Source organism: Papaver somniferum, chromosome 8 (assembly GCF_003573695.1).
Source record: "Papaver somniferum cultivar HN1 chromosome 8, ASM357369v1, whole genome shotgun sequence".
Lineage (NCBI taxonomy): Eukaryota > Viridiplantae > Streptophyta > Magnoliopsida > Ranunculales > Papaveraceae > Papaver > Papaver somniferum.
In genome coordinates, this window is record NC_039365.1 from 103,524,129 (window position 1) to 103,545,429 (window position 21,301).

The following is a 21,301-nucleotide window of genomic DNA, read 5'->3' on the forward strand; positions in this document are numbered from 1 at the left end:
ACTGCCGAAGTTCTCAAACCTGAGAATTTCTGCTGGGTTTGACAAACTACCTATGTGAAGATAAGTCCGCGAACCGGCGAAGTTCTCAAACCTGAGAATTTCTGCTGGAGTTTGTAAACTCTGCCCGGTAACTTAAGTCCGTGAACCTAGTCTGCGAACTTGAGAAGGTTATATATCTGAAGATGATTTCTGAAATTAAACTTCAAAAGACTAAGGAATGCAGTTTGCAAACCGTGGCTATAAAATTTCATTAAACCGATTTCAAGTGAATCAAATCATCTTTGCTTAAATTGTGTCTTGTGTAGTACATGAGATTTCCTTGCAATTGAACAACTCTCTAACTAGTTCATTTGAAGTCATTTGAACTAGTTATAGTGAAGAAGAACATGGTTGATATGAAATGCTCATATGGCTAACCTTTTGGTTAACTATTGTTGAACCAACAAGTGCATGCGTTTGGGTACGGTTAACAAACCTAGAAGCGTGCATTTTCAAGTGTGTGTAACAAGCTAAGTTTTCGATCTAACGGTTGAGAAATATTAGCTTGAACCTAAATCAGGTTTTCATCTAACTGTAAATATTGGATGCTTTGTTACTAAGCTAACATTGATTGCAAACCCTGATTTGAAAGACTATATAAATGAGATATCTAGTATTGTGCAAAAATAATCCCCACACCTTACGTGTGATACTAGTTTGCGTGCTAGAGTCTATTCTCCTTTAACCTTTGGTTTTCTTCTTCTAAAACCAGGTTAACGACTTAAAGACTTCATTGGGATTGTGAAGCCAGAACGATACTACTTTTATCGTAGTTGTGTGATCTGATCTTGCATCTTCTATCGTACGAGTACAATCAGATTGATTGGCTTGAGATTGATATCTCCGATATGCAAGATATAAAAAGTAATCACAAACATCCTCGTCTTGTTGTTTGTGATTCCGGAATATCTTGTTTCGCTACCATATGATTAACATTGTTGTGAGGTGATTGATAAACTCTAGGCTGTTCTTCGGGAATATAAGACCGGATTATCAATTGGTTCCTGTTCACCTTGATTATTATAAAAAGACGGAACAAAACCTTTAGGGTTTATCTGTGGGAGACAGATTGATCCTTTGATAGACTTGTCTGTGGGAGACAGATTTCTTTATTGTCAAAGCATGCGCTTTTGGGTCGTAGAAACTCTTAGTTGTGGGTGAGATCAGCTGAGGGAATCAAGTGCGCAGTATCCTGCTGGGATCAGAGGCATAGGAGCATAATGTACCTTGGATCAGTGGGAGATTGATTGGGGTTCAACTACAGTCCAATCCGAAGTTATCTTGGAGTAGGCTAGTGTCTGTAGCGGTTTAATATAGTGTGTGTTCAATCTGGACTAGGTCCCGGGGTTTTTCTGCATTTGCGGTTTCATCGTTAACAAAATTCTGGTGTCTGTGTTATTTCTATTTCCGCATTATATTGTTTATCTTTATAATTGAAATAATACAGGTTACGCGTTGTAGATCATCAATAGAATATCCAACCTTTGGTTGTTGATTTAAATTGATTGATCCTTGGATATTGGTCTTTGGTACCATCCAAGTTATTCCTTGTGTTTGATTAAAGACTCGTTGATTTCTACTAGCTCAAGTAATTCAAAACAAGAGAGAGATATTAACTCCTTGAGATATTTTTACCTAGATTGAGTCTGACTGTCTAGTTGATTCTCTAGAAAGTAATTCGGAATTAGTCCATACAGATTGGTAAGCAAAATATTAGGTGGCGTTGTTAGACCCCCGCTTTTTCAATTGGTATCAGAGCAGGCAAACACGTTCAAGACCTTACAAGTATGTGTTTGTAGCGATCTGAATCTATGGACAAGAGCACTATCTCTGATAAACGCTTTACCAGAAATAAAAGTTCTATCTCGTCTAACTCTATTAAAGAGAAAGTTTCTACAATCTCGAATATAGATAAAGCTTCTGTACTGACGAGACAGACTAACACTGACATATGTACTTCCTATTACCCTTCAAATGTGAGCCTCTCCATTAATGAACGAGATTCAACTGAAGAGAGTGAATTGATTCTATATCTTGTTAGAATCCGAGCTGATAGATTCAATCGGTTGAAGCACAATGTCAATGTTATACTTGGTTTAATAAGAGATTGCAAACCCAAAGGTAATTCTGAAGTTCATTCTTCGTGTACGTCTTTTTAAGCTAGTCTCAGAAGAGATGACTTGGAAATTGACCATCGCTTGAGTAAGCTTTCTATTCAAGGATGATCAAAGCAATCTAATATGCCAAGTACTTCTGACATAACTAAAGATGGTTCATGCTCAGAAGTAAAAACGGAAGCCTCTTCTAGTAAAATGGATGTGCCTGAAGTCACTAACACTCAAGGATATTGCACATCAAATGAAGGGAAGAAATCTTCTAACGATGATATTAATACTGTACTATCTAATCATTCTGATGATCAGAAAGTGTCTTGTCTGTGAGACAAAGAATTCTGTTAAACGAAAGGGAATCTCTAAGTTGAAGAAGAACTCCTTGGTTCAACTTCAACACACCTTAGATTTAATCCTTAAAGGTGTAACTGACATTCGTATGACTAAACCAATTGGTTTGTGTACCTACCCTGTGTATGTTACCAGGAAAGTCAGTTCAATGAGTTCCTCGAACACTTAATAACAAAACAGACATCGTCTAAAGGAAGATCGTGTCGTGGTCTCTGGAAGTAACGCTGCTCCTGTCGAGAAAAGAAGTTTAGAAGAAAGAAGAAAAATTGATGAAATGAGAGATAATCTGAAAAAGATAATTGAAGGGTATAAAGAATTCATCAACAGGTTGTCTTCCTCCTCAAACCAAAATTTTTCTGGTAAAAACTCAAACTATGTCTCGTATTTTGATGACAATAAGTTTATGATAACTTCTCACATAAAAAGGAGTCCCTCTCTAGATTCAGGAGGAAAAAGAGACTTGACCTTAAACACAAATCTCTTGATGAGCGTGTAGCTCATTCTTGTGCTAATTAATCACAAGGTTTGAAGGGCTTTCTCATAAAAATCCTGTTGAGTATAATCAGGTATACTTTTGGCATCTGCGTCTGTTGAGTTGAGCTATCTTCTTATCGTCCATAGCTAAACTATTTGATGTGCTTAAGGTATTGTTGTGTCTAAATTTGCTTCTCTTTTCTTTAGGAAGTTCCATTTGAATCTTGTTTCTTGCTACAACTATGCTCAAATTTGCTTTCTTGAGTATGGAATTTTTCGAGTCTTTTGTTGCAAAAAAGTCCCTTTTGGGATTTTTTTTTGGGGTCATGTTGTACTCGAACGGATATCCGTGTTCTGGGACGAGTTAATTGTTTAAGAAAACCCTAGAATCCCTTCCCTAAGAAAACCTTTTATACTTACCTATTGAGTTGTAAAAGTCATGTACGCATACTCTAGGTTGGTTTCTGGGTTGTCAAGAATGTCTTCTTATTTATCTTGCTATGGTGGTTTTGCAAGAGGATTCCTTGACAACGGTGTTGTTGAGTCCAAGAAGAAAAGAACCCTTGTAGATGAATATCATCCTAATGATTCATGTTATTTTTCCATGTTCATGAAGATGCTGAAAAGGATGATATGATTTCTGCTGAAGTTGTTCATGACTTTCTTAAGTACTTTGGGGAAGCAAAACAAGAGCTTATTGTGACTCTGAAAAATCTTAATGTATTGAAAACTGAGTTGGAAAAGGTTACCGTTGACCTTGGTCTCATAAAGTCTTACATCAATGATCTTCACAAAGAGAATCACCTCTCCTATGTTGCAATGAATGTTGTTGATCACAAGCTCAAAGACCCTTTGTCTCGTGAGGATTCTGAACCATCCATATGATCTTAGTTCGTGTTCGAGATATCACTGGAGTCTGTTTTTCTTTAGCTTGTTTTATTTATGATGCCTAGTATGTCTTCTTTTTGGTTTAGTTGGAAGAATAACTAGTGCTTTGAATAACAATGAATGTGACTACACATAGCTATTATTTTTCATCTTCTTGTTCTTTTTTAGGTTTATTGGTTTAAATTCTAAAAATATTTGGAGGATGATGTTTTGCAGTATTAATCTTTATGATTTGATATATTGCAATTTTTTATGGGATTGGTGTTTACGTCCGTGAACTATGTTTGTCCCATACTTTGTCAAAAGTAAAGTCGTTCGTGTTCGGTATTCACGTACTGGTAAAAGAATGAATGGACTTTTGGAAAATACAAAAGTTAAGCCTATATTGTCAATCTTGATGGAAGATAGGTTAAAATCTTTTGTTTTCAAGGATTATATCTATTATTGTCGTTATGCAAATAATGATTAAAGATAGAATGAATCCTTGTGTATTCCGCAGTATTGATCATCCCTGATCCATATTACTGTGAGGCTCCATAATGTATCTTATATTGAGCATTATACAACCAAGTTGATTTCTTAGCATAGTTGTTGTTCCGTGAGATATGTTATGTCGAGCATATTGAACTAAATTAATCATCTTGATTGGTTATTTATTTATTGCTCCGTAAGCATTCTTATGTCGAGCAAAACAAATGACAAGTAAATTGATTACTTTTGTAATTAGTTTGGTTGTGTATTCCAATTAGATTAATTATGGGTTCTCTTGTAATTAATCTAATTGAGTATTTTCGTGACTCCATAAGGTTTTCTTGTGTTGAGTATATGAACGGTTAAGCTAATCATTTCCTTATGGTTAACTTAGTCGTAGCTCCGTAAGTTATCTTATGTTGAGCACAATCAATTAAATTGATCACCTTTTGTGTTTAATTTGGTTGCGTATTCCGATTAAATTAATCATGGGTTTACTTGTGATTAATTTGATTGAGTTTTTGGATATAGAAAATCATCCTTATGGTTTTTGGTGTCCAATAAAAATCCTTCTTTTCTTTTGAAATTAAGGTCGCTCGTTGTTGTTCTTTCGGGAATGACATCAAATGGAGGAGAGTTCTTTTGAACTTATGCTTAATGGTCATATCTTGACGGGTGTGCGGCTGTGGAATTTTAGAGGGGTTATCTTGTATCTTTAAACTCCTTGATGAATGCATCTAGCTTCGGCTTTACGATTGCATCTAAATTAGTTGGTATGTATTTTTTCTTTTAGTCACGAAATGTCTCTTTCGAAAATTTCATTATGATCCCGTTCTTGTACCTTTGCCAATTTTATTGACAAAAAGGGGGAGAATTAATATGTAGTTCACACTACAAATACATATGGTTTTAGGATCATTGTGTAAGGGGGAGTGCTTTCCAAGTGAGACGGAGTATTGACTAAGGAGGAGTGATACATATCACCATAGTATTATTGTTGAAGTTGTGATACAATTGGACTTTGACATTGTGTAATAATACTATGACACTGTATAACAATGATCGAGACCGATGCTTTCTCATTGTTATAGCTACGGATCTTCAAAAGCTGTGATGCTAAACTTACAACCTTTGGGATCATTGGAGTACTTGGAAGTGACAAAGATTTCAAGGAATGTTGAAGATTAGACATGTGGAATAGGAGCTACTAAAGTTTCTTTATCTTTTTTGTATTCCATATGTATTGATAGTTTTGTCACTAAAATTGACAAAGGGGGAGATTGTTAGAGCATTGCTCGGTCGAACTCGCATGCGTTGCTATCTCAAGCATGTTTGTAAATGTTAGTGATCAAAACTATAAGTCTTGATTTCTAGTCTATTATAGCTAAGTCTCGGACTAGGATAGAAAGTGTAGTTGAGCTCAAGGACTTCATGGAGATTCATCATACAAGAAGAAGAACTACTCAAGGAGCCGGTGGAACTTCTCAACAAAAAGGTATGTGAAGACTTGAACTTATCTGTCACTCAAAAGTCTATCTACTCTATCTCCTACTCTTTGAGACAAGAAGTCGTATGATATATATATAGACTTGGATTATACACATTTGGTATTTCGAGCCGAGTATACCTCGCCTATCTATATCTCGAAATATATGTTGGTAAGCTTTTCGCTTTGATCAAGTTTATCTTTACCTAGTGACGAAAGTCATGATATGTTTCAATCACTTTGAAAAGTTCTTTGACGAGAAATAGTGTAACAACTATATAACGTCCTCTAAGAATGTTTCAATGATTGAAATGAGAGTTTAGATTACATAACCAATGGTGGACATAAGCATTGTTATGGAAACACATTTATATATAAGTCATATTCCTTGAACCAAAGTTTGCGAACTTTGTTGATCAAGAGAACCGGAAGAATGGCGTGAGCCAAGTCCACGAACTCAGACCGCGACCTGTCGAAGTTCTCAAACCCAAGAATTTCTGCTGGATTTGACAAACTACTTGCGTGAAGCTAAGTCCGCGAACCCAGTCCGCGAACCGGCGAAGTTCTCGAACCCGAGAATTTTTGCTAGAGTTTGTAAACTCTGCCCGGTAACTTAAGTCCGCGGACCTAATCTGCGAACTTGAGAAGGTTATATATCTGAAGATGATTTCTGATCTTAAACTTAAAAAGACTAAGGAATGCAGTTTGCAAACCGTGGCTATAAAAGTTCATGAACCGATTCAAGTGAATCAAATCATCTTTGCTTCAATTGTGTCTTGTGTAGTACATGAGATTTCCTTGCAATTGAGCAACTCTCTGACTAGTTCATTTGAAGTCATTTGAACTAGTTATGGTGAAGAAGAACATGGTTGATATGAAATGCTCATATGGATAACCTTTTGGTTAACTATTGTTGAACTAACAAGTGCATGCGTTTGGGTACGGTTAACAAACCTAGAAGCTTGCATTGTCAAGTGTGTGTAACAAGCTAAGTTTTCGATCTAACGGTTGAGAAATGTTAGCTTGAATCTAAATCAGGTTTTCATCTAACGGTGAATATTGAATGCTTTGTTACTAAGCTAACATTGATTGCAAACCCTGAATTGAAAGACTATATAAAGGAGACATCTAGTATTGTGCAAAACTAATCCCCGCACCTTACTGTGATACCAGTTTGCGTGCTAGAGTCGATTCTCCTTTAACCTTTGGTTTTCTTCTTCTAAAACCAGGTTAACGACTTAAAGACTTCATTGGGATTTTGAATCCAGACCGATACTACTTTTATCGTAGTTGTGTGATCTGATCTTGCATATTCTATCATACGAATAATCAGATTGATTGGCTTGAGATTGATATCTCCGATAGGAAAGATATAAAAAGTACTCACAAACATCTTCATCTCATTTTTTGTGATTCCGCAACATCTTGTTTCGCTACCATGCGATTAAGATTGTTGTGAGGTGATTGATAACTCTAGGCTATGCTTCGGGAATATAAGACCGGATTATCAATTGGTTCCTGTTCACCTTGATTATTATCAAAATACGAACAAAACCTTTAGGGTTTATCTGTGGGAGACAGATTGATCCTTTGATATACTTGTCTGTGGGAGACAGATTTGTTTATTGTCAAAGCCTGCGATTTTTGGTCGTAGCAACTCTTAGTTGTGGGTGAGATCAGCTAAGGGAATCAAGTGCGCAGTATCCTGCTGGGATCAGAGGCATAGGAGCGTAACTGTACGTTTGATCAGTGTGAGATTGAATGGGGTTCAACTACAGTCCAGTCCGAAGTTATCTTGGAGTAGGATAGTGTCTGTACCGGTTTAATACAATGTGTGTTCAATCTATACTAGGTCCTGGGGATTTTCTGCATTTGCGGTTTCCTCGTTAACAAAATTCTGGTGTCTGTGTTATTTCTATTTCCGCATTATATTGTTTATCTTTATAATTGAAATAATATAGGTTGTGCGTTGTAGATCATCAATTAGAATATCTAACCTTTGGTTGTTGATTTAAATTGATTGATCCTTGGATATTGGTCTTTGGTACCATCTAAGTTATTCCTTGTGTTTGATTAAAGACTCGCTGATTTCTATTAGCTCGAGTAAATCAAAACAAGAGAGAGATATTAACTCCTTGAGATACTTTTACCTAGATTGAGTCTGACTGTCTAGTTGATTCTCTAGAAAGTAATTCGGAGTCAGTCCGTACAGATTTCTAAGCGAAATATTAGGTGGTGTTGTTAGACCCCCGCCTTTTCACCTGGCTTGCTTTGTTGCTGATTATAACTATTGGAGATTTCTTTGTTGCCATTAATTCTAGCTCTACCACCGCTAACAAATGACGAAGAGGGGCCAGATGCTGCAGATTATAGCATGGAGCCGGACGAACAACAAAAAATGAAGAGGGTCGATACCCCTTTTCATACGAATGCAGTTTCTAGAGTTTGAACAGAATAAGGATTCCTTATTGCTCCATGAACGGGGATAGATGACTGGGCGCACCACACTCATGATCCATAGCTGAACAAGTAGTGTGCCAATATCTCCAATCCATGACCAAACCAGCAGTGCGCCAGCACGAGGAACACCAGTCGCTCAACCTTCAATGCTTCATGGCACCAGCACTCCGTGGTCAAGGCAACTTTCCATGGCTCCAGCACTCCGTGGTCAAGCCAACTCTCCATGGCTCCAGCACTCTGTGATTAAGTTAGCGCCAACGATCCAACATTCTGGGATCCATCCAGCAAGCCTTCCAAGTGTCATTTTCATAGTTCCACGAACCAGGAGCCAAGCAAGCCGCGCCATTTCCACCGTTCCACGAACCAGGAGCCAAGCAAGCATCGACATATCCATCGTTCCATGGACTGAAGCCATCATCACCGTTTGGTAGCCAAAGTTCCAGCGCCATCATCACCGTTTGGTTGCCAAAGTTCCAGCGCCATATCTTCACCTCTTCATGGACCTAGTCGGCGCCATCTCCACTTTTCCGCGGCCAAAGCTATCAGCACCATCTCCGTCGTTCCGTGGTCAAGCCAGCAACACCATCTCCGCCCGTGGCCAAGGTTGCATCGCCAGCATTAGTATTCCATAGCCTAACCCGCATCGCCAACATTAGCACTCCGTGACCGAAGTGGTAGCGCCAACACCAGCACCCTATGGCCAAGCCGCCAATACGAGGCCATTGATTCCTCATGCCTCATGCCAAAGGTTAGCTGAATTTTTCCTTGCAATCTCTTCATGAATTGCCCTTTTGATTTTTATCCTTGTCTGTCACCATCTTATGCTTACCCCGCAAAAATGCCACTGTTACGAGCTAAGCAGGGGACTTAATGTTGAAGGTGGTTTTTAGTTCCGGGCTAAATTTGTAAAAGTCTATCTACCTGACCCGGCATCAGAAGTAGTAGACGTTGATATGTCTATAATCAACAGGGAATTTGGAGAATATATCAAAATCTGATGAATGCCTATGTTTCTCTTCATATTATATTGAAACTCAAGCTCCTAGATGAATTGTTCACTAGTATAAAGCCTAATGAGTGTATAAGCTCCTAGCTACATTACTCACAAACGCCGGAGCCTGCTGAGTACTTTTCTTGTGCTTATGTTACCCAGAAGAACCCTTAATATTGGTATGGCATGACGGATTTGTGTTCACTCGTAGCAGAGTAGCACGAACCTCCAAGTACCAAGTTTAAGGCCCTTGCACAAAATACTCAGTTAGAAAGCAAAGAATAAACAGAGCCGCGGAGTAGGAGCAACAACGAGGGAAGCGTGGCCATGCCATAGACTAGACGGCGCCACTTGTCCACGCCCGATGCTACCCAACCGTCCCTTATTCCTTTGTAGACCAATCAGGTCGCTTTAAACCTGCCACACTCCCAATGAGTTGTGGCTGAGCCCATATTTGTCGGCCATATTCTCCATCTACCAATCGGATCGCATTAAACCTACCACGTGCACCAGAAGTGTGTCCACACTCGTGCTTGGCCGGACCCCTCATTTTATTGACCAATGAGGTTGCTCTAAACCTGCCACAATATTAAAAGAGGTGGAATTGCGTCAAGTGGTCACCATGCCAAATTGGCTTCCCAAAGATTGAACAAACAACTGGGAACGTTTGGTAAACAATTTTAGTATGATATACATGCCAAAAGTTTCGTATGGATATCTAGCATAACATAATAAAAATTCAAATCAATCGGAGTAACGAGCTAAAAGATACAACATAAAAGGCGAGCTAGGTCATGACTGAAAACTGACAGAATCCCTCCTGAATTCTTCATGAGTTTTACTGTCGGGAAGTTTTCACCTCCTAAACGATCTCAAAACCTAAATATTCACACGAAAGGAGATAGGAAATTCTTTTCTGATAAGAATGGAGGGGTGGACCGTCAAAATCCGAGTTCGTACGAGAATTTTACAACGATTTTAGTGATGGTCCCGCATCTGAATTTTCTGATCACGAAATTTCATGAGTTAACACAAATTTATGTGAATCATCTCAGCCATTCAACTTGGCTAGCCAACTTAAATGGTTTATATTTAATTTGGGCCAATCATCTCCGCCATCCACGACCACCTACCGCATGCTGCATGCCATATATGCTAATTAGGGTTTCGACATGCCAAACCCTAATTTAGGCAAAGTTGCCGCGCCAACCGAGCCAAACAATGTTCCATAGAACATGGGGATCTATGTGCATGATTTATAAAGGGGGATACCAGTTCTACTAAGTGTTGATACCGTTTCATGTAGGACAAAAAGATCCCACCGATCCTGGCCGTTGGATCGATGAAATGGTATCATCACTTAGTAGGACTGGTATCCCCCTTTATAAATCGTGATCAATGTGGCAATTGAAACTGATGTTTCCACACCACGTTTGAGTCTAACACCAACGTGCCAAAATTTAAGTGGCCATGGCTACGCCAGGAGCCACTTGCACCATCGTGCCGTTGGCATGCACAAACTATGCCAGCCATTTCACCGTGTCACTGGCATGCAAGAACTATGCCAGCCATGCTGCGATGCCGCTGACATGCACTAAAAGCGCCATTGTGACTCTATCAGGCGCCAACAGAAGGTAGACATAATCAACGGCTGCCCTTTCTCATGAGATGCAATCTCAGCCATCTAAGTTCGCTACCGAGCTAGCAGGCTTGTAGCAAGTTTTAGGCGACCAGTGATCGAATTTTATATAGTGGTAAATAGAGTTGATGTTCACTCGGACTTGATGAGATTGATTTTAAGAATTAATAAACTAAAATAAAAGAAAAATATATAGAAAATATTGTCACAAGATGAAGAGAGTTACTGGGACTAGGATTTCGTCGAATTCATAACATAGGGTTCGATTTATTTATTCTCAACAATTAAAGCTCAATAAATAAAATTAACATGAACTCTGATTTTACCAAGGTAGATTCTCAAAAGATTAGTTGTAAATCCTACGCATGATGTATCAAAACATTTAAGCTAAGCATACCTCATCAAATTAAATGACAACCAATTAATTCAAATCATATTTCAGTTAAAATCAATGCAAAAGTCTTAAAATAATTAAATAATTTTACCCATGTATGAAATTCGTCTTCTTCCGTCGTCCCAGTGTTGGGGATTAGCTCATCACGTCGAAAACACACTTAAAACATTTATTCATGGCTCAAAAAGTGGTTTACAAATGATGAGAATGTGAGAAAATTATTAAATCAGTGATTTTCTTTTCTCTCCAAAACTCCCCCCAAATGTGCTCTCTAGCTCTCTATTTATAGACACAAATACACATCACTCAAATATATTCTTCCATAACTCCAAAATCTTCTCCTTTTTAATTAAAAATATCTTCAAGAATTTTTCCTTCTCTTTATTCTATATATGTCTTTACTAAACCCATATCTTCTTTAATTCGCAGAATAAAATCCAAGATAAAATCTTCTAAGGATATCTTTCTTGTTTAATACAAGATAACTTCTTTTTTCTTCAAAACTTCATGTTTGTAAGGCAAGAAGATATTCTTATCTTAAAGATAATAAATCCTTTACCTTTGAAACCAAATTTTTCTTTTCAAATCAAAGAAGAATATGGAGCCCCCTTAACCAGTAATGAGGTGCGATTAGCAGTTGGCTCCCCGGGGTGCCCCTTATCAGTTAGATGCCCCTTATCCAAAACTGAGAGTCCGAATAACATGTGTCCTCCGGGTGCCTATACCAACTTTTAGAGCCGAATTTTCCAAAAATGTTTAATTTCCAAAAATACCTACAAACACATAAAATGCCATAATAAGTAGAAAATCGAGTACTAACAATACTGAAAATTGAGGACAATTCGGTCACACTATCAAATACCCCCAAACTTATTATTTGCTAGTCCTCGAGAAAATCTAATCTAGAAAAATAAAAATGACTACACTTAGCACGTGCAGCAAGCCGTTAAACCAGAGTGTTGTTTCCGGAGGGTTTACCAGAGGTGTACCCACAAAACCTTTACTCCATACCCTAGCTATCTACGCAGAACCTTGGAAGGAACTAAAGAATCTCCTTGGTTGGCATACTCTCATTGACTACATGAGGAAGTACCCTGATGCGAAATTCCAATTGATGTACATGAGTTTGCACTCAAGCATACTAAAATTCATATAAGTGACAGAGCTCTACTCAGATAGTTTCTGTACATCATAACCGGAGTCAACCAATCACATGGAAATATTAAGAACATGGATGTAGAGAAAAACATAGATGGTTTTGATGTTGACTAAGGTGAACCTATCCTAATGGACTGAGATATCGGTCTGACTAATATCAACACAGCTGGCATATACAAGGGAACCAGCGGGTGATAATCCTAACTCCAGGTCAACACAACTGGCATATACAAGGGCTCCAGTGGTCGACTTTATTGAATTTATTCCGGTTAGTCTGATGGACTGGTCTTTTTTTTTGTATCTCAGTCACTCTATTTCACCCAATCACTTATAAGAAAATAAAAACAGAAGGTGAAAAGGATTCAACGAGATATGGCGAAACTACCATGTTTTTTTTTTAATTCTAACACCTGAGCTCTGTGCTTTTATGAATAGACTCTTTAGATGTTTTCATCTAATCAGATTGGTTACTCAACTCCTATAACCAAGATGCTTCCATCCCCTTAGATTGGTTAGTTCCATCCTTAATAAACATACATTTCTAGGCTCTGGAGTTTATTTATTGTAACTAAAAAGTTTCTCCCATACCCCCAAACTTAAATCTAACATTGTCCTCAATGTTCTAAAGATAAAATTAAAACCATATGAACAAGGAGAAACTGTTACCATTTTAAGCAAAAGAGTTAAAGAATGATATTACCATATTGCATGAGATTGGGTTACCTCCCAAGAAGTACTAAGTTTAAAGTCTTCAGCCAGACTAAGAAAGGATTAGTCACCTTATAGAATCATAAAGTAATAGCCGGAATAACTGCGGATCACCAAAACCAAATAGAGCTATCACAAGTAAAAGGAATCTGCACCATGCCAAGAAAGTTAACAAATAAAGCACACCCTTGTCTAGTTTCCTGTTTAAGACAACTACATCTAGCTGTGGTTCAGGTTCAGGTTCTTTAACTGGGTCTAGATAACATATTTTCCTGGGTTGCATTTCCTCAAAAGTTAGATCCGAATGTTCAGGTTCTAGAGTCTTAAAAAACTCAAATAAAAACTTAGAAGCACATAATAATAACTTAAATAATTGCAGATCCTTAAAGTCAATCAAATTTGACTTACACAACTGACCACAAAGAGAGTGGTGGTCTTCCTTAAACAAATATGTCGACCCTAATCTCCTAAAGTAATTAGGTTTAGTCTCAAAACCTAATATCTGACACATTTGAATTTCATAAGTTCCCACAATTGGAGAAAAAGTTTTTGGTGGGGAAACAAAGTCAATCGAGGTATCGTAGCCTGGATTAACCACATCAACCAGAGGATGGGTTTCTAACAACTGAACTTCTTTCTGGACATCATTAGGTTCAGGAAAACGTGCATGAAGATAATCTTGTAAAATGGTTGAGGCATATATGTTAAGTTCCAAGTGAGGGATATTTGTAAGAGTTAAAGCACATGAAGAATAAAAATCACCCCTAAACTTAGAGTTTTCAGTGTCTCTATAAAGACTAGTCACAACTTCCCTAGTTTCAAGGTCATCAGATTCCTGAAAATGGTCAATTGATTCTTCTAAGTCAGGTACAACCTCACTCATCTCTACGATTTCATTTTGTTTTTCTAAGACTGATGTTTCTAAATCTCTAGACTCGAAAACAATATTCTCATGATAAACCCGCTCCTCTCAACTATCATCGCCTTCGTAATCAAAAGGAAATACGACATCATCTAAGGAAGTCTTATCTTTAGTCAAATCCTCGTCCTTTTGAATAGGTGAATAATTATTAAAATTATTTGGATTTGAACTAGAAATAATATTATCATTATAAATCTCAGTTGGAGTAACAAATTCCTGATCACTATGCCTAAATATTTCAGATTCTTCATCAACATTATCCTCATCATAATCATAATAACATGAAAATGGTTGAACCTCATCTAAAGTATTGCTTCCAATTCTATCCTTGTCATCTTGATTATGTAAATAAAAAATTTCCTCACTTTTTAAGGTTGATTTTTGAAGCAATGTATTGGCAACTCAGTGTAATTCGAGCAATTCTTTCTTCCGTCTCTAACTCAAGCCTACGTGTTGACTCAGCAAACTCACGTGTTGACTCAGTTAACTTACATGTTGACTCAGCTAACTTCCCGAGGTTATCTTCTAAAGAAGGTTCACTCATTGTTACAGTTCTTTCGTCTATAACTAAGTCATCTGTGTCCGCTGACTTATGTGTCGACTCATGTAACTTACGCGTTGACTCAAGTATCTTACGTGCCTCGTCTAGAGAAAAGGAATTATAGGAATTTTGCTCGTATGACCGGTATTCATGTGAATAGTAATTGGGCTCACCATGGTATGAGCCATAACATTCAAAAGGTTGGCATTCCCAACCACTATTCACACTATGGTCAAAGTAATGTCCATTTTGAAAATCAGTCGGATATTCATTGTATTGCCTATTGTAATACCAGTTCGACATTCTCAACACAAAATAAACCCACTGACAGGGGATTCGTGGGTGGATAGAGCCTTACCTCTCGTACCAGACGAGCGATGAACCGTTGAAGTCGACTCAGGCCACCGACTCCAATTTCAGTGTCCGAACCCGAGGGGCCGAGACGGTATCATAACCGTCGTCCTTCCCTGCAACAGTTTTATTTAAATGAACCCTTCCTTAGGGTTTTTAAAAATAATAACGTCCAATGTCCAAAAATAAAGTCCAAAAAATGTCAAGAAAAAAAGAAAAAAAAATACAGCAATAAAATCCTAATTACAGTTTCTAAAAATAAAATAAAATATCTATATACAAAAATCTTCTTCTTCACTCCTTTTGGATTCCTCTTTTCTTTCCTTCTTTGGCTTCACTTTTGTTTTCAACACTTTCTCCCTTTCTCTTTAGCTCAGCTCCAAATCTGAAAACAAACAAGAAATACCAAAAGGCGTAAAAATGAACATAAATAATAAAAATAAAAATAAAACCTAAAAACAAATCTATACACATGTCCGCGTCGGCAGCGCCAAAAATTGATCGAATTTTATATAGTGGTAAATAGAGTTGTCGTTCACTCGGACTTGATGAGATTGATTTTAAGAATTAATAAACTAAAATAAAAGAAAAATATATACAAAATATTGTCACAAGATGAAGAGAGTTACTGGGACTAGGATTTCATCGAATTCATAACGTAGGGTTCGATTTATTTATTCTCAACAATTAAAGCTCAATAAATAAAATTATCATGGACTCTGATTTTGCCAAGGTAGATTCTCAAAAGATTAGTTGTAAATCCTAAGCATGATGTATCAAAACATTTAAGCTAAGCATACCTCATCAAATTAAATGACAACCAATTAATTCAAATCATATTTCAATTAAAATTAATGCAAAAGTCTTAAAAGAATTAAATAATTTTACCCATGTATGAAATTCGTCTTCCTCCGTCGTCCTAGTGTTGGGGATTATCTCATCACATCGAAAACACACTTAAAATATTTATTCATGGCTCAAAAAGTGGTTTACAAATGATGAAAATGTGAGAAAATTATTAAAGCAGTGATTTTCTTTTCTCTCCAAAACTCCCCCCAAATGTGCTCTCTAGCTCTCTATTTATACACACAAATACACATCACTCAAATATATTCTTCCATAACTCCAAAATCTTCTCCTTTTTAATTAAAAATATCTTCAAGAATTTTTCCTTCTCTTTATACTATATATGTCTTTACTAAACCCATATCTTCTTTAATTCGCAGTATAAAATCCAAGATAAAATCTTCTAAGGATATCTTTCTTGTTTAATACAAGATAACTTCTTTTTTCTTCAAAACTTCATGTTTGTAAGGCAAAAAGATATTCTTATCTTAAAGATAATAAATCCTTTACCGTTGAAACCAAATTTCCCGTCAATTTTTCTTTTCAAATCAAGGAAGAAGATGGAGCCCCCTTAACCAGTAATGGGGTGCGATTAGCAGTTGGCTCCCTGGGGTTCCCCTTATCAGTTAGATGCCTCTTATCCAAAACTGAGAGTCCGAATAACTTGTGTCTCCGGGTGCCTATACCAACTTTTTGAGCCGAATTTTCCAAAAATACCTACAAACACATAAAACACCATAATAAGTAGAAAATCAAGTACCAACAATGCTGAAAATTGAGGACAATTCGGTCACAAAAATGTGTTTATCAACCAGCCGCCTAAATCTAGTGGCCATGGCTACGCCAGGTGTCACTTGCACCACCGTTCCACTGCCATGCACGAGCCATGCCAGCCATGCCGCATTGCCACTGGCGTACACCAAACCGCCGTTGCGCCATTTTCAGGCGCCAACACAAGGTAGCCATAATCAACGGCTACCCTTCCTAATGAGATGCAATCTCAGCCATCAAAGTTCGCCACCGAGCTGGAAGGCTTGTAGCAAGTTTTAGGTGACCAGCCACCTAAATCTAGTGTCCATGGCTACGCCAGGCGCTACTTGCACCCCCGTGCCACTGGCATGCACGAGCCATGCCAGCCATGCCACATTGCCACTGGCTTACACCAAAACGCCACTATCAGGCGCCAACACAAGGTAGACATAATCGACGGCTACCCTTACTCTTGAGATGCGATCTCAGCCATTGAAGTTCGCCACCGAACTGACAGACTTGTGGCAAGTTTTAGGCGACCAGCCAAGACGAGGCTAATAGCATCACATGTTATTTTCCTGCGGCAAGTCTCCTGATTTTAACTTTCCACACGTAGCAAAGTGCTACGTGTTTTATATGAAAACACTCGAGACATCAAACATGTCATAAACTGGGGGATACTCATCAGGGTATTGGTCTGGCGGTTTACAGCGTGCGGCGTGCAATACGCCCGTTACAAGAAAGTGTCATACAACGGGGCAGTTAGTAATGACAAGAAGTAATGGTGTAAACGGATCCTTCATTATGGAAGAATAATTCCTGACGTTACACGTTACTCCACTCTTCCACCAGTCAATAGTTTCCACTTCCTACGAGACCATGGTACGTTTCATTACGACTTGTATAAATAGGTTTCACCTATTTCCACCAGACAACAAGTTTTGGTCAGATAACAACACAGTATCCAGAAATCACCTGATAGCTTTCCATTCTGCTATCCAGTTCTACTTTCTGATACAAGTCGTAAACAACCACACCTTCAGAATTAACGATTCTGGTCTCAACACTTTCTTCGCTTCCCTCCCTAAGACCAACCCTTCTCCTTCACTTTGTAACCGAAGCAATCCTGGAACGTCCATTTCTTGGTTTAGGCCAGGATTGTACAGATTGATCTCTCGAATCAAAAGTACTCCCGTGCAGTGCACTGTATAAGGTCTAGACTCGTTTCTCATCTACACACACAAATTTACCAAAACCAGAAGAAACAGTTTTCACCCACAAACAACATGATAATCTCCGATTAAATCTCATTCAAAATTCTCCCCAAAATCCAAACAGATCCGATATAGTTAACTCCCCATCCCTTCCTTTAATCGAGTTATCCATCCCAATTGGATAGGATCCAACAAGCATACCTTCCCTGTTTTAGCATAACAAACTAGTACTAATCCATTTCCACGTCCGACTTTGTCTAAAACTCCTTAATTATTCTTCCAGGCAACTCCGCATGTAATAACTTGGTTTCCCGCTAAATTCATTCTCAAACCGTGAAGAAAGAGGATGCCCCCTATCAAGAGTAGGGTGCCCATAACCATTGGGTGTAAATAGAAAATCCGGGGTGCAAATAGCAGTGAGGTGCCCCTTAGTAATTGAACTGTCCCGTATCCAAACTGAGAGTCCGAATAGTAGATGTCCTCCGGGAGTTTTTGTCAACTTTTCGAGCCGATTTCTCCAAAAACGTTTATTGCCCAAAAATACTTACAAACACATAAAACACCATAATAAGTACAAATATGGGTACTAACAATATACAAAATCGAGATGAATATAGACACATAAATGCGTCTATCAAATACCCCCAAACTTATTATTTGCTAGTCCCGAGCAAATGAAATCCACAAAATAAAATCCTAACTCACTGTCGCAGGCAACGCGATTGCACTTAGCGCGTGCAACAAGCCTTTAAACCACTAGGTGTCCCTAGTGGCCGAGTTATAGTCTCGGGAGGGTTTACCAGAGGTATACCCGCAAAACCTTTACTCCAGACCCTATCTATCTACGTAGAACCTTGGAAGGCACTAAAGAATCTCCTTGGTTGGCATACTCTCATTAGTTACAAGAGGAAGTACCCTGATGCGAAATTCCAATTGCTATACACGAGTTTGCACTTAAGCATACTAAAATTTATATATAAGTGACCGAACTCTACTCAGATAATCGCACTATGGACGTCAATATCCGGAATCAAGCAACTCACATGAATAGATTAAGAAGATGGAAATAGAGATAGATGGTTGCGAATGGACGTCAATGCCAAGATGAATCCTATGACCTAATGGATTGAGATACTGGTCTGGAATAATATCAACACAGATGGCATATACAAGGGAACCAATGGTCGATAATCCTAATTCTAGATCAACTCGTCTGGCATATACAAGGGAACCATCAGTCGATTTTATTGAACAATTTATTCCGGTTGGTCTAGTCTCAATTTCTTTTTTTCTTTCCTTTTTTTTCCAACTTTTTTTTAAGTAACTCAATCACCCTATTTCAACCCAGCATACATCAACATAAAAATTGTGCAAAAATAAAAATAAAAACAGAAGTAATAAGATGATTCCGAGATACGGTGAAACTATCATGTTATTTCTAACACCTGAGCTCTGTGCTTTTATGAATAGACTCTATGTGATGTTTCCATCCACTCAGATTTGTTCCTAAACTCCTACAACCAAGATGCTTCCATCCACTTAGATTGGTTAGTGCCATCCTTAATAGGCATAAATTTCTAGGCTCTGGAGTTAATGCAACAAAAAAGTTTCTCCCATACCCCCAAACTTAAATCTAACATTCTCCTTAATGTTCTAAAGATAAAATTAAAAGCATGAACAAAGAGAAACTTTTACCATTTGAAGCAAAAGAGTTAAGGTACCATGTTGCATGAGCATGGGTTACCTCCCAAGAAGTGCTAAGTTTAACGTCTTCAGCTAGACATAATAAAGAATTAATTACCTCATATCATAAAGCAATAGCCGGAATAACTGTGGGTAGTATGCATCAAAAAGTGTTATCACATACAAAAGGAAACAACAACAAACCAATAAATTGAATCAACATAGCACACCCTTGTTCAATTTCCCGTTTAAGACAACTATATTTAGTTGTGGTACAGGTTCAGGCTTTATAAAAGGGTCTAAATAAATTTCTTTAGGATTGTGTTCCTCATAGGTAAGATCCAATTATCATGTTGAAGAGTCTGGAAAAACTCAAATAAGAATTTAGAAGCACATAACAATAACCTGAATAATTGGGGATCCTTAAAGTCAATCAGGTTTGACTCACACAGTTGACCAAAATGAGAGTGATGGTCATTATTAAGCAAATGTGTCGATTCTAATATCCTAAAGTACTTCGGGGTAGTCTCAAAACTTAATAAATGACACATTTGAAACTCATGCATTCCCATAATTGGTTAAAAAATATTCGGTGGGAAAACAAAATCCATCTGGGTATCATAGCCTGGGCAAACCACATCAACCAGAGGATAGGTTTCTAACAACTGAACTTATTTATGGACATCACTAGGAAAACGTGTATGAATATAATCTTTTAAAATGGTTGAGGCACATATGTCAAGTCCCAAGTGAGGGACCTTTCTAAAAGCGCATGGAGAATGATAATCAATCCAAACTTAGAGTTTTCAGTGTCTCTAGAAAGACTAGTCACAACTTCCCTAAATTCAAGGTTATCAGATTCCTGAAAATGGTCAATTGATTCTTCTAAGTCAGGTTCATCCTCACTTATCTCTACGAGTTCATTTTCTTTTTCTAAGTCTACTGTTTTTAAATCGCTAGACTCAAAATATACCTGTTCCTTTAAACCATAATTGGCTTCGTAATCGAAAGGAAATACCACACCATCTAAGGAAATGTTATCTTTAGTCAAATCCTCGTCCTTTTGAATAGGTGAATAATTATTAAAATTATTTGGATTTGAACTAGAAATAACATTATAATTATAAAGCTCAATTGAAGTAGAAAATTCCTGATCACTATGCCTACTTATTTCAAATTATTTATCAACATTATCCTCATCATAATCATCATAATAACATAAAAATAGTCGAGCCTCATCTAAACAAGTAGTGTTACCAATTCTAACCTCGCCATCTTGATTATGCAAATAACTATCCTCATTTTCAAGGGTATTATTGGAAACACTATGTTGGAAATTAAGATTATCTCGAGAAATTCTTTCATTCATCTCGACATCATTTCGAGGCATTCCTTTATAGAAAGTTTACTTATTCTCTCGTCAATAGCTAAGTTATTCATCTCAGCTATCTTACGTGTTGACTCCTCTAATTTCATGAGGGACTCTTGTAAAGGAGAAACATAAGAATTTTGCTTATATGAGCGGTGTGCGTACGGATAATAATTGGGCTCACCATGGTATGAACCATAACCTTCCAAAGGTTGATTTTCCCAACCACTATTCACACTATGGTCGTAATATGAATAATGTCCATTTTGAAACTCAGTCGGATATTCATTGTATTGGCTATAATAATACCAGTTCGACATAATCCGTGCACATGCAAATGCAAATGCTGGGGTTCACTATTTTGGGTAGGCTTTGGTTACCTTTAGAAAAATATACCTACAGTCAGAGACTAGTCAAAGGTACGAGGCTAAGGCTTGTGGTATTTCGGATGATAA